The following is a 13,997-nucleotide window of genomic DNA, read 5'->3' as shown; positions in this document are numbered from 1 at the left end:
GTGCGAGACCTCGTTCCTCATTTTCAGAGACAACAACAAGAAACAGTTCCTCTTTTACAGAGACAACTTCGCAGTTACAACCAGACATGACTAACCCCTCACCTATAAATAAGTCTGTGTCTAGTCCTTAAATGCTTTCTCATCTTCCCCTTACACTTCTGACCTTTCACCAGACCAGAGGCTCATCCTTATGTGTAATAACCTAACTGAAACTACATGTACTATGTTGAATAAATGTTTTAATCAAGAACCTCTACTAAGAGCTTAATAAAAGAATATAAAAGTATAACAGACAATTTGAATAACCTAGTAATTCAAATAGCCTCGTCTAACCTGCTTCTCAGAATAACTTAGACTCTGCTTTCACTTCTGCTTTCCCTTCTGCAAACTCTCTGCAACTTCCTGTCAGCCTGCAACTTATTCTTTCTAAAACACACACACTGTTTAAACCTCTGAATACAATATCAATGCTGCAGATTCTATTATTAATGCAAGGGTAATGATGATGATTATTTAACAATAGCAGTAAAATAATTTTCTCTGCTCCACACCGGCACATCGTGCCTTGACTTCCTGGTCGGCTTCGAGCTGGCGGCCTCCGAAGAATGCGGGTAAAACTTTTGTGAGATCCCGAGTTTGTTTTGCGAGATCTCGCAAAAGTCCGTCTTAATTTTTTTTCCTCCCATGTCCCCTGCGGGGCTCCGTAGTAAACACCACTGTTTTGTTCAGAAAAAAATATTGCGTGCATTTTTTATCATAACTCTGGTTTTACGTGGCCCATCGACACAATTAAAAAACTTGTATATAGTTTGAAGTCTGCACTTTTGACCAAAGTTGAAATGGAGATTCTGACTTACTGCATCTTGTAGCCGTGTCGTCTTAAATTGGTCATGTAATTTTGTTTCTGCTTCTATGAAGCACTTTGTGATTTTATCTAATTTTTTATCTCGGGGGGGTCTGTATGTGGCTGGTGGCTTGGTAGGGTCTGAGGACGGCCTGCAGACTTTGCTCGCGGAGTCCACTCTGCACGTAAGGGGGATCTAGCAAAGCTGGAGGCTGAATTCTTCCCGGGTGTCTACTGCCTTATGTTTTCTGGCAGTTGGCTGAATGTTGGGGTGTACTTTTTCCTCTGCGGTGAGGTTGGGTGGGCCACCTCATGCTCTGTGGGGCTTGGTGGTGCTGCTGCTGTGGACCCGGTCTGGATGGTGGATTTCGGGGAACAGGGGGGCCCACGGGCGTCAGGAAGCTTCAGGGATTGCCCTCCAATCTTTTCCTCCCCATCCCTAATTGCTTCGCACCCCCTGCTCCATCATACCACCCCACATGCAGCGCCTTGAAGTGCAAGTGCGTCACTGAGGTGAAAGGCTGGTATTCCTCCTCTGTCCCCTCCTGTCCACTTGGCCCAAGCTGACACCAGCTGTTATCTGGCAGAGGATTGTTGGTGCCATGCCCCTCCCCTGTTCTAAATCCTTTTTGGAACAGCACGCATCAACACCATATATGAGTGGGTGGCATGAGGCATGGGGTCCGGGAGGAGGAGCTGGCCATCTGGTGGGCTTCCCTGCTGCTGCAAGACCGGGATGGTGTGCTTGTCCCCATCGCAGAGTAAAGGGAACCTCTTGCCTGTCATGGGTCTGGGCATTGATTGCCCCTCTGTAGGTGTTGGTGCCTGGACGTGGGAGTACAGAGTATGTATGGGGTGTGTGAGTGTGTGTACGGCATTCATTTCCATGTGTCTTCATGTTCAGCGAGTGTGTGAGTATTTGTATATGTATATTTTGTCTCTGATTGCCTGTTGGTCTATGTGTCAGGTCAGGTCTTAGACTCCGCCTCTCTCAGAACATCTCAGGCACCTCAGGTTTTGGGGCCTGTTTCCCTCCACCATACTCCCTGCCAGTGGCTGGTGCCACCACCCACTGATGCATTAGTGGTTCTCAGTGTCCAGGGCTGGGTCCTCTCGTTTGTACTGGCTCACTCCTGGTGTGTGCTTGCCGGACCCCTGCTCAGTGTGGGGGTCCTCAGGTCTCTGGGCCCGGGGCTCTGTCTGCTGCGGTGCAGCCAGCTGCCAGGCAGATCCTGCGGGCTCATCGTCACTGCCCCCACGACTTCCGCAATGTGTCTGCTGGGCGACCCCTGTGCAGGGCTCTCCTCTGCTCTTTTTTGAGTAGCTGCCATGATTGTCCCTGTGGTGGTCCTCCTGGAGCTTTTGTGCTCTGTGGTGGTCTCTGGAGGTCTGGGGCCAGGGCTTTGGCTCCCCACACAAAATATTAGATACTTAAATGGAGAAACTTTATGAACACAAATGTGCTCACAAACACAGGTGTACACAGAAGTGTTCAAAAGGTGTACAAACAGGTACTCACAGATACACACTATCTTTGTCGACTGCTCCCTCTAAACATATCATGTATTATTGATACTGTATGCTGCTCAGTAACATTGAATATTTATTATTTACTGATACTTATGCATATGTTGGTTGTTGCTGTGGTTTCCCTGTTGTTGTTTTTTGTTTGGGTTTTCTTGACAGGTGGTAGAGTAGATTTTCAATTTTTCTCTTTCTGTCCTTCTGTTAACTTTCTCCCCGACTCATATTTCTTTCTTCTTTTTCTTTACTGTCCCACGGTCTTTTCCATTGTGATTGTAATAACTCAAAATAAAAAATTCTAATAGAAATCTAATAAATTAGGCTATCAAGTGGAACATTATAGCTAAAGCCGTAATGGTCCACTTGAAAAAATATATCAGTTGGGCCTTCAGACAATAATTATAATGGCTACACTTCTGGACAGGACAGGCTAAAAAACATCAGAGGACTATGCTTAACAGTATTTGCAATTACTAACAAGTAAGTCTGTGTAAAGAAAGGAATGTTACCTTTTAGCAGTGTCCGACTTCTCCCTTCTTTCTCCCTAAATCTAACTGGTCACATTTTCAGTCCAACTGTACACTCCGTTGGTGCGTACAGACGTGCTCCTAAAAATCTATTTGTCGTGAGCTCCAGGAGAGTTTCTGGGTTCCCATAAAGGCACTGCCATCCATTGTTGGAAAAGATCTGAAATGCTTCACCCTCAGAATGCTTAACCAAGGTGAGAATGGCCAGCCAGCCTGTATTAATCACATCTGACTTGCATATCTGAGCAGCTTAATTGCATGGAGAGAAATGTCAGGAAACAAATGAGTCTAACATGTCAATGTGTTAATTCTGCTATCGATTTCATTGATGCGCTATTCACCCTCTTAGTTCATTAAGGCTGACCTGTCAGACCACACACACAAGCACATAACAAGAATACACACACACACACACACACACACACACACACACACACACACACACACACACACACACACAAGCCCGTTCAGCTATCTTACTGAAGATCTTCATTGACATAATGGTTTCCCTAGCCCCTTACCCTAACCATAACCATTAAAAATGAATGACTAACCCTAATCCTTACCCTAAACCTAACCATAACCTAGTCATACCCTGACAGTAAAACCACATTTTGAGCCTCAAAAAAAGGCCTTCAAACTTATGAGGACCGGTGAGTGTGTCCTCACATGGTGTAGTTGAGATCTGGATGAGCCCTTCAGACCCTCCAGCAAGGGTAGACGACAGCTGTCGCATTTCTCCAGAACCCCAGCAGGAACAGACAACAGCTGGATGGGCCCCTAGGTCTACCTCCACCCAAGGAGACCCCTAGCTGAACAGATAGCTGAACTGTGGGCAAAGCTAATGGCTGCTGAGCAGGAGACAGAGCGGCAAACTGAGCTGCAGGTGGTTGAGCAGCTAACTGAGCTGCTGGTGGTTGAACAGATGCCTGAGCTAGTTACTGAACAGGGGTCTAAGCTATTGGTGGAGTGGAGGCTGCTGTAGATGGAGCAGATGGCCGAACCGCAGTCTGCTTATCTTCAGGCTGGGCAGCTGACTGAGCTTCAGGCTGGGCTAAAATCTGAGCTACAGTATTAGCAGTCTCACAGTTCTTTGAAAAACCAACAGACGGAGTGGAAAAATGAAAAATTGTCCTTTCTGCTCACCACAGCCGGCTGTTGAGCAGTCCGGGAATCTGGCTGCAGTGAGGAGCGCTGGCGCTGGTGCCGACAGTGGGGAAAAAAGGACCCAAAATGCAGGACTCTGTGCGGTGAACAGTGCATTTATTTACAGTTTAGTAAATGTAACACACAATAAATCCCCGGTGTGCTCCCTTGACTCCCGTGTTGTGCCTTCTCCCAAGTGTCTGTGCTTTGTTCTCTCTGCTCCTGTGTCTCCGCACTCCCCATTCTTGCTGCCCTCCTGTGCTCCACTCTCCTCCTGCACTGCAAAATGTAAGTATTAAGTTGACTGAACTCAATTTTTATCAACTTGCTACACTGTAATCCCTAACAGTTGTTCTAGCTCATAACTAATAAGCTCATAACAATCAAATGTCATTTTGTAGTTGAGCAAACTATAAAGTATTGAGCTCTGTTGGCCTTTATGGAACTTTAATTGAATAGGGCTCAATATTTTTTAGCTAATTTGTTTGGAACGCTCAAAAAGTTTAAGAAGCATGTATTAGTGACGTTCTGGTGGGTGGAGTCTTGTCGCTCCCTCAGGAAAGCTGAGTCAGCCATCTTGAATTTACCTTGATGCGGGGAAGATTTGGCCAGCCTGTGTGGATTAAGGGTCCCCAACTTCAAACCACCACGACCACCACCTTAATTTTTTCATCAGCAGCCCTGAATTTGGTAAGTCTAACGTGTTTTTTTTTGTTTTGTTTAAATTTATTTCGATAAACAGTCTTTTTTTTATTTTTAACTGGAAATATATTCGTACTTTGCGCACAGTGAATGTTTGTTATAAATAAATTCGAATCCAAGTAATTGTAACTTTAGAAGTTATCGAATGTGACAAATACGTAATGTTACTTCAAATTACAACGGTGTAATGTTTTAGCGTTTTTCCGTGGGGACAACATTTCCCATAATGCATTGCATTCTTGCCCGGGAAGTTGACGGTGGCAGTTCTAGCTCCATGCATTTGAACTTTCTGCCAAAAGCCAAAAACTTGTTAACCCTGCTATCCGTTGCTACCGGTTGTCTTATTCGCCAGTAATGCACGTGCGTATTGTGAGTATACATATTTCCATAAGTGTCCGCGTTACACAGTCAGTAGTTCACGCTGTTGAGCTATGTGTATGTGTGCTAGCATGAAATGAACAACGCTAAACAATGTGAGTGTGTTATTATGACGGTAATTAGGCACATGTTTGTATTTTTTCGTAGTCTCAAATGTGTGGTTGTGAGATAATCTCGAAATCCTTTTAACAGTTTAACAGTTGCAAATAATTTCTTGTTCTTCTTGATTTATTGACGGCACATGCTTTTGAGTATCAATAACATCTTTATTGTGAATTTAAGTCATTCTGTATCAACCTCGGCCATTTTCACATTTAACAAAATCATTCTTGTCTTAAAATCTTTTCGGCGGGTTTGATGCCATTAGGTGTTTCCGGCTAAAGAAAGAGTATTATTTCAAACTTGTTAGCCACGCTCATTGGTGGGGCATATCCTATCCCAGCCAATTCCAGTTTCCAACAATGGCAGCAGCTACTTAGTTTTAATATTACTTTTATTACTCTTTCTGCATCACAAAATAAACTTCTCACATATTTTCAGGCGAGAATGTATCTGTGTAAACTTCAAATATCTGCTTGGTTTATCAAGACATCACATATTTGCAAACGCGCTCCCACGTTTTCGGAGATGTCTGTTACCCTCCAGCTCGATAGTCAGATGGGAGTTCAAGGCTCACTAGAGCCGGCAAGAACAGCGGACTCCAGCACATCGTTTTCAAACCCCCCGCGGTCTTTCGCTACTCAAGTTAAACATGATCTATAAGTCACTTAGATAACTATATTGTTTGGCTTTTATTAGTGTTTTATTTGTTCCTTAGTAAATCGGTTTGGCTGAGATTAAAGTTATAGTTTTCACACAGTTTTTAAACAGAAAACTGATTAAACAGAAGTGTGAGATAGTCAAGCGTTTACTCCAGTGTTCTATTATATATTAGAGAGGAAGGAGCAGATGGCTGAGTTTATTAAACTCAACTGAGACAGCTGATGACGTAAATCTGAAGGCTAGACCAGCCCATTTAACAAAGCTATTGCAGGACATCACTTGCACGGACAACGTAGACCGGGTCCTACTAGTTTTTGGGACAGACCTTTGGTGTTCGGCTTTATAACAAGTCCACAAGAATGTGTAGAACTAGTCCGAGCTAATAAGTGAAATCCAGAACTGAATCTCATGGGTTTCAGGAGCAGAGCTGAGGATGTAAGAGGTTGCAGACTGAGGCAGAGCTGTGTGGATGTGGAATGGGTGAGAGGCCCATTGGAGGCAAATGTGGCTAATTAAGTTTTACAGTCGTACTTTTCAGATATTTATTAATGTTTTTTGTTTATTATGGCCCACTACAAGGTTAGTTTCATGTAGTTTATCAGTCCTTTTCTGCAGGGGAGCACACTCATGTCTAATAATTATGGTTTAAACATCTGCAGTTGTGTTTCTTTAACTAAAAATATCTTTGAGGACAATTCCTACTTGTCAAATTACCTGTAAAATTCTTCTCGGGACAAATTGCATGTGCATTGAGCTTTCAATTTCAGGTGTCCAAATTGTGTTAAAAAATAAATGTTTCCACATTTAGTTTTAATTTGTTATTCAGATCTTTACCTGCTGATTAATTTATATGCCAGGAGCTCATTAAGCAGACAGAAGGTCCTATTCGAGTAGATCATGCAAAATAATTATTTTATATTGTTTCAAATCTTGAAATAGTCCACTGAATATTTACTAAAAGTATATTGACTGTGGCAAAGTTTTAGATTGTCAGTTTTAAGTTTAAAGTAATATTAGTTTTTTTCTTTTTTTTCTTTTGTTTTTGTTTTTAATATTTGCGTTTAATTGCTGTACACCTTCCCTCTTCAGGCGTAAGCTGATGGTGGGAATACCATACATTCAACAATCCCAGCAGTAAAGGTATTTTTACCTACACAATGAAAAAGCTTTGGGAATTTGTATTTTTGTAAAAGCTGTAGTAAAAGTTGTAATAACAGCTGTTAATGTAATTCACGCTATTGGATTTCTAAATTTTCAGTCTCACAAAAATAGAGATGCATGCTTTGTTTCTTCTAACTATTAGAACATTTAATTAACTTTATACTTTCTTTTGTTATATTTTACTTGAAATGAGCCATCTCATTTATTTGCACATCTCAACAGTTCTGAGGTAATCATTTGGTTTTTTTTAATGGTCTATTTGATTTTGAGCGAGCTGCTATTATTAGGTATTATTTCTTTTCAGATTTATTAAGTACATCGAGATCTTTGGATGCAGTGGACTTGTAAGTATTGCACATTCTGTGCTGAAAAGAGAGGCTACCTATTTAAGCATTACCGCTTAAAACATGGGATCCATACACAGACATCATCACTTCCTTGCCTCTATAAAGACTGTCTGTACACATTTAAATCTTTTAATGCACTGAAGGTACACCTATCAATGTGGCATGCCCAAAAGGATGGAGGTAAAGGGAGGAAAATTACTTTCCTTTGCCAGCTGTGTGACTTTGTGGAGCCTTGCAATGAAGTGGACTTTTTCACCCATTTGCGAAGACATTTAAAGCTGAAGCAAAAAGTCAGTTGTCCATATCAGGGCTGCAACTTTAAGAGCAATATTTATTCCACCTTCAATGCAAACAGAAGAAAAGAGCACAAGCTTGACAGTGAGATGATATTCAAATCTCAAATTGTTTCAGAGAATGTCTCAGAGGAACCTTGGACTAATAGACCTGAGGACACTGTGACTGTTGAACCCGAGGACAGTGATTCTGATGCTGCTGATACAGCATTCAGATTAACATCTTAACATCATGTAGAAGATTTGGAGAGACAGTTGGAACATAATGTAGCTGCTCTGTTCTTGAAAATGACCTCGATTTTTAACATCTCTGAAACTGCCCTGCAAGATGTTATAGAGCAGATAAACCAAATTCATTTGATGTCACAGCCATTAATCCATTCCTCTATTCAAAGAATACTACATCAGTCTGATGACTATTTAGTGAACGAGATAGTTAAGATAGTAACTGATAATAATGCATTCCTGAAATGCACTTCTAGTAGAGGATCATTGTCAACTACCAGCAAGCGAACAGCATACATTTTAAAAGAATTTCCTGTGGTAATGCCCATTGAGTATACGGTGAAAAAAGACAAGCACACATTTTTGTATGTCCCTATACTGAAAATGCTGCAGACAATTCTAAGCAATACGGACATCTTGGATAAGGCCATGTCATCTGAGTCAAATGTGACACAGGGTTACAAGTCATACAAAGATGGTTTTCGATTCAAAGACCATCATCTCTTGACAGAAGAAGAGTTCAGAATAACTCTTTGCTTGTACATTGATGACTTTGAGGTTGCTAATCCCTTGGGAACTTCAAAAAGAAAACACAAACTTTGTGCCATTTATTGGGTTCTTGGCAATTTGCACCCTAAATATCGCTTGTCTCTTCACTCTATTCAGCTTGCCCTGCTCTCCAAGGTCAGTTACATCAAAGAATACGGCTATAGTGAAATTCTTCACCCTCTCGTTCAGGACCTAGTTTCACTGGAGCAACACGGTGTATATGTTGAGCAGTTAGGATCCAGCATCAAAGGCACTGTGTTACTTGTCGCAGCAGACAATTTAGCTGCCCACTCTTTGGGAGGGGTCTTTGAAAGCTTCACAGTCAGTCGGATGTGCAGATTCTGCATGGCAAGGCGGGAAGAAATTCAGCTCAAGGAAGTGCGGACAGGCACATTTCAACCAAGAACTAAAGAAAGTCATGACAGGCATGCACTTGACGTTTTGGAGGATTCTACCATGTCTCAAGAATATGGTGTGAAAGGAAATTGCCCTCTTACTGTAAGCTTGGAACATTTTCATGTTGTTGATGGGTACCCTCCAGACCTTTTTGCATGATCTCCTTGAGGGTGTTGTTCCACTTGAATTAGCCTTGTGTTTGAAGGGTCTCATATCAAAAGGATATTTCACACTTGAAGTCTTGAATACGGCAATCAAACAATTTCCATATGCATTTTCAGACAGAACAAGTCAACCACAGCTCATCACAAAGAACTTTTACTCCAAGTGAACAATTGGAGAAAATGGTCATGAAAATTGGACACTTCTCCGACTTTTGCCACTACTAGTTGGTCATCGCATTCCTGAGGAGGATGAAACCTGGGAGGTTTTGATGAACTTTAAAGATGTAGTTGAATTGTCATTGTCTGCAAGCTTTACAGAGCAAACCATGTACTTTCTTGACTGCAAGATTGCAGAACATAGACATCTATTTCAAAAAGTGTTCCCGAATGAACCAATAAGGCCAAAGCACCACTACATTGACCACTACCCTCAATTAATCCAAAAGTTTGGTCCATTGTCTGCTATGTGGACAATGTGTTTTGAAGGAAAACACAAATTTGAAGTTGTGCTCACAATTTCAAGAACATAGCACTTACTTTGGCTATGAGGCACCAAAAAATGATGTCCTTCCATTTGTCATCAGACTCTTTTTATTTTTAAGGCATCTGTTGAAATTGACAAAGCAAAGTCTGTGATGGTTGATTCATTTCCTGAAAATGTGCAGAAGTATCTTTTTCACAGGAATGCTCAGCAGAACACAGTCCTTGTGGCATCTTCTGCATGTGTGCATGGCATTAAATACAGTGCTGATATGGTCGTTTCTGTTGGATCTTGCTCGGGACTCCCAGATTTCAGACAAATAACAAAGATTGTGGTGATCAATACTGAGATATTATTTGTCTGCAGACTCAAGACAGCTTATTACACTTAAGCGGTACATATTATGTTGAGTGACAGTAACTTAAATGTTTGAATTTCATACATGTCTCTTTTCTCAAGATCACTTGAATATGGACCAAGGAATATTAGAAAGTTGATGTTCAGTAAGAGACCAGATTCTATTGAAGACCTGAAAGATCAGTTGAAGAATCAACTGTCGCTGCAGTATGACTTTAAACTACAGTATGAAGTTGAAGACTTCAATAATGCCCTCTGCAATTTAACTGAAATAGGAGCCTGAAAAAGCAACACTGAAAATCCTCCCTCTCATCACTCTTAATCTAAGAAGTGATTCATTACCCAACACATCATCAGACACTGAGTGCAGCACAGCAGACACTGAGATCCTGTCCGCTTGTGGGACATCACATTCACTAAGAGAACAGTGGCCGGACTTCTTTAATATACCCAATTTCTCAGTAGATGTTGAGTACAGACTTAGATAGGGAGATCTCGCCTTCATGAAAGATGGGGCACGAATGACTGTATCAAGAGACAAAGCCGAATTGCCATAATTCCCATTAGCTTTATAGGATGAATTTCATTACTTATTATTTTAAAGAACCTTAAGGATTTATTGATGAAAAGTATTACCTTTGTCACCAAGTGTTCTAATTGCTAGCCTCTGCTGGAAGACATTATACAATATACAATACATGTATATATCTTTCTACGTAGCACTCTTAATTCTTATTCTCATGTATATGGTATACTGGTCATGCAACACAGAGCACCTGTATAAAAAAGCACAAAGCCGACTGTACTTCCTCAGGAGGCTGAGGTCTTTTAACATCTGCAGGAAGCTCCTGAGGATGTTTTACCAGTCAGTGGTTGCTGGAGTCCTTTTCTATGCTGTGGTGTGCTGGGGGAGCAGCACAGCAAAGAAGGACTCATCCAGGCTGGAGAAACTGATCAGGAGGGCTAGCTCTGTGGTCGGCATGAAGCTGGACACTCTGGTGACAGTGGCAGAGAAAAGGACATTAAAGAAACTGATGGACATTATGGACAATGCTGGGCATCCTCTGCACACGGCCATTAACAACCAGAAGAGTCTGTTCAGTGACAGGTTGCTTCTCCCCAAGACAAGAACTAACAGACTTAAAAACTCCTTTGTCCCACACGCCATCAGACTGTTTAACTCCTCTCTGGAGGGGAGAGGGAGGGGAAACAGGAGGACAAAGGAGGGGGGAACAACTAAGCTGTAGTGCCTCTTCACCTCACTGCAATACCTTGTGCAATACTTTTGTAAATAGTCAACAGTGCAATAGACTCAATACTTGAAATGTGCAATTCACTTGTATTTTTATTTTTTATTCCTATTTATTCTATTTATCCCCTTTGTATATTTTATTTATATTTGTCTCTGTATTTATATATGTGTGTGTGTGTGTGTGTGTGTGTGTGTGTGTGTGTGTGTGTGTGTGTATATATATATATATACAATTCTGTAACTGTAACTTCGGTCGTTGCTGTGCTTTTTTTGGAAATCGAATTTCCCAGAGGAACCCACCCGAGGGATTAATAAAGTTCTATCTTATCTTATCTTATCTCATGTATATATCTCATGTATAGCTCATGCACATATCTTTCTACGTAGCACTTTTAATTCTTATCCCTACTTTTATTTTTCCATGTCTATTTAAGTGCTATTTATGACACTATGTTTGCACTGAAGCACCGCAGCAATTTCCTAATGTTGTAAACCTGCTCAACGTTTGGCAATAAACCCCATTCTGATTCTGATTCTGATAACCAAATATTTTGCTCTTTTCTCTACCCCTCCTTCCTTTCTACTTTTTAAGATATTTGCTAAGTTCTTTAGAATTACCAGCAAGAACCTAGAGGGAGACTTCTTTGAGACTTTGGACCAGCTCACCCCACGTTTTATTGAAATATTCAAGTCCAAAAAAGGAACTGCTGGGCAGAAACTGACCAAGCTATTGCAGGACATCACTGGTTTTGTGAGTATTTTCTTATTGAAATTTTACTATTTTCATTGTGGCAAAATTGTTTCTTTTTACTAATATTTTCTCTATTCTGTTATTAGACTCAAGATGTCACTGCACTGTGTTCTGTTGTCCTAAAAGGCATTCCGATCAGTAGTCATGTTTATAAATGTGTAGCTTTTGTTTAACATACTTGGTTGGATTGCCATTTATGCTTAGAAATATATACTCATATATGCTTTGAGGTATATAATCAATTGTATAATGATAGAGGTCTGATCCTTAGCAGTCTGCAAAGACTCTGTGTGCCTTCCAGAGTGTTCTGGCATGCACACACATCCTAGGGTCATGAGAAAGGTCATACCTTCTCTTTCTGATCTATACTATGGGAGGACACCTACTCTGTATCTGTCACAAACAAGGATGCAGTGGACTCAAGAGCAGACTCAATTGCTCGAACTATGTACAATTTATTAAAAGGAAAAGGAACTTAAACAAGACTGGGTCTAACAGAAATCATTCGCAGGAACTGAGGGAGGCCCGAGGGCGGAGAAACGGACGTAGAACACAGGGAGAACACGGGCGGGAATTTCTGCAAACACAGGAGAAGGGTTTTACTGAATGGGAAACAATTAAAGGGCAGAGGTGAGTGGTACTAGTGAGGAGGCCAAGTTTACCACGGGTGGTAGCAGGACGAACTGGCGAGGAGTAGCAGACAGTGCTGGCTTAAAAACCCTCTAGATGGAGCCCCGGAAATTGGAAGCAGGTGATGAGCTGGCCAACTCCACCCTAGGGGACGGACAACAGGAACCTGGACCACACCCGACCAGACACTCCCACAGCATATGACAGTATCTGCTTAAGTATAAGAGCCCTTTGTTTAGGTGGACCGCTGGGCTCCTAGCACCAGCTTTGGGGAGTCGTTCACAGGGTCACATCTTGACACACACACACACACGTATGCCTCTTTGTTCACATGTATGCCTGTGTAAGACGTCATATGTTAATGAGACTATACATATTCATGTAACCACAATAAAGAGCAGTGCTACTTGGGAGGTAACTGAGAGTGACTGGGGTTCGAACGTCAGGAACAGCGCTTGTCACGGCTCTCTCCCTCGTGCACGAGCAACACAAAGAGCTCTGGTGACTTGTGTCTTGTTTTTGCCATTGTAGTAGAATTGTCTTGGCGTTCCAGCAATAGGTCTGTGCTAGACAAACCTATCAGCATTCATGCTTATTTTTTATACATGTGTAACGGAGCGAAGGTGATTTTATTTCCACAGTGTCTTTTTTTTTTAAAGGAAGGAAACCTTCCTCCAAACGAAAAGAGCAGTGGAGCCGCCAAGGAAAAGCACACGAATAAAAAAATGTATAATTAAAATATAATTTATTATATTTAAATAGTTAAAAATGCAAAATGAATTAAAACAACCTTGGCCAAGGGGTAACACAATAAAAAGCAATAAAACACAACATTAAAAGTCGAGTGGCATCCGCCACGATATAAAAGTCACAAAGAACTAAAAAAGTCCAGCGAAGTGATGTAAAAGGGAAACCCAGCGGAGTCCTCGCCTTCCTCCCCGCATTCCGCGTCCTGGTACGCTGAAGAAAGGGAGGGGGCGGCAGTCACTATTCTTTTCGGCAATTTTCATTCAATAAAAGGGGCTAAGTCGAAGACTTACCCCGGGTGGGCAGAGCTCTCAACTCCGCCCGCCGCTTCTTTAAAACTGCAAATCGGCACCAGCTGTCTCGCCGCCTCTGCTCTCCCGCAGTGCACAAGCTGGGCTCTTGTTGCTACTGCCGTCCGCCTGTTCGCTCCGCGTCCCTAGTCGCTGGTGCTGTCCGTCCTCTCCTAACGCCCAGCTCCACCAGCCCCTTCGGCTTGCAGGCGCTACCGCCTGGCACCACTTACTCCTGACCGTCTCTCAAGCCTCTCGGTCGAACTCTTCCTGTGGTCTGTCAGGCCCTCTTATTGGCCTCTCTCGGATCTCTCGCAGGTGTGATCAGTTTATTATCAGGTAGGGGCGGAGTCTTTCCAGGACAAGTCACCAAATAAATACCATTAAAACATGCAGTAAAACTCATAAAAATAACCCAATGTACAATATTAAACATTAAAAAGATAAAACACAACAAAAACATGCACAGTA

Source organism: Haplochromis burtoni, unplaced genomic scaffold (assembly GCF_018398535.1).
Source record: "Haplochromis burtoni strain Fernald_Lab_line unplaced genomic scaffold, NCSU_Asbu1 Contig_723, whole genome shotgun sequence".
NCBI lineage: Eukaryota > Metazoa > Chordata > Actinopteri > Cichliformes > Cichlidae > Haplochromis > Haplochromis burtoni.
Note: the sequence above shows the minus strand (reverse complement) of the source record.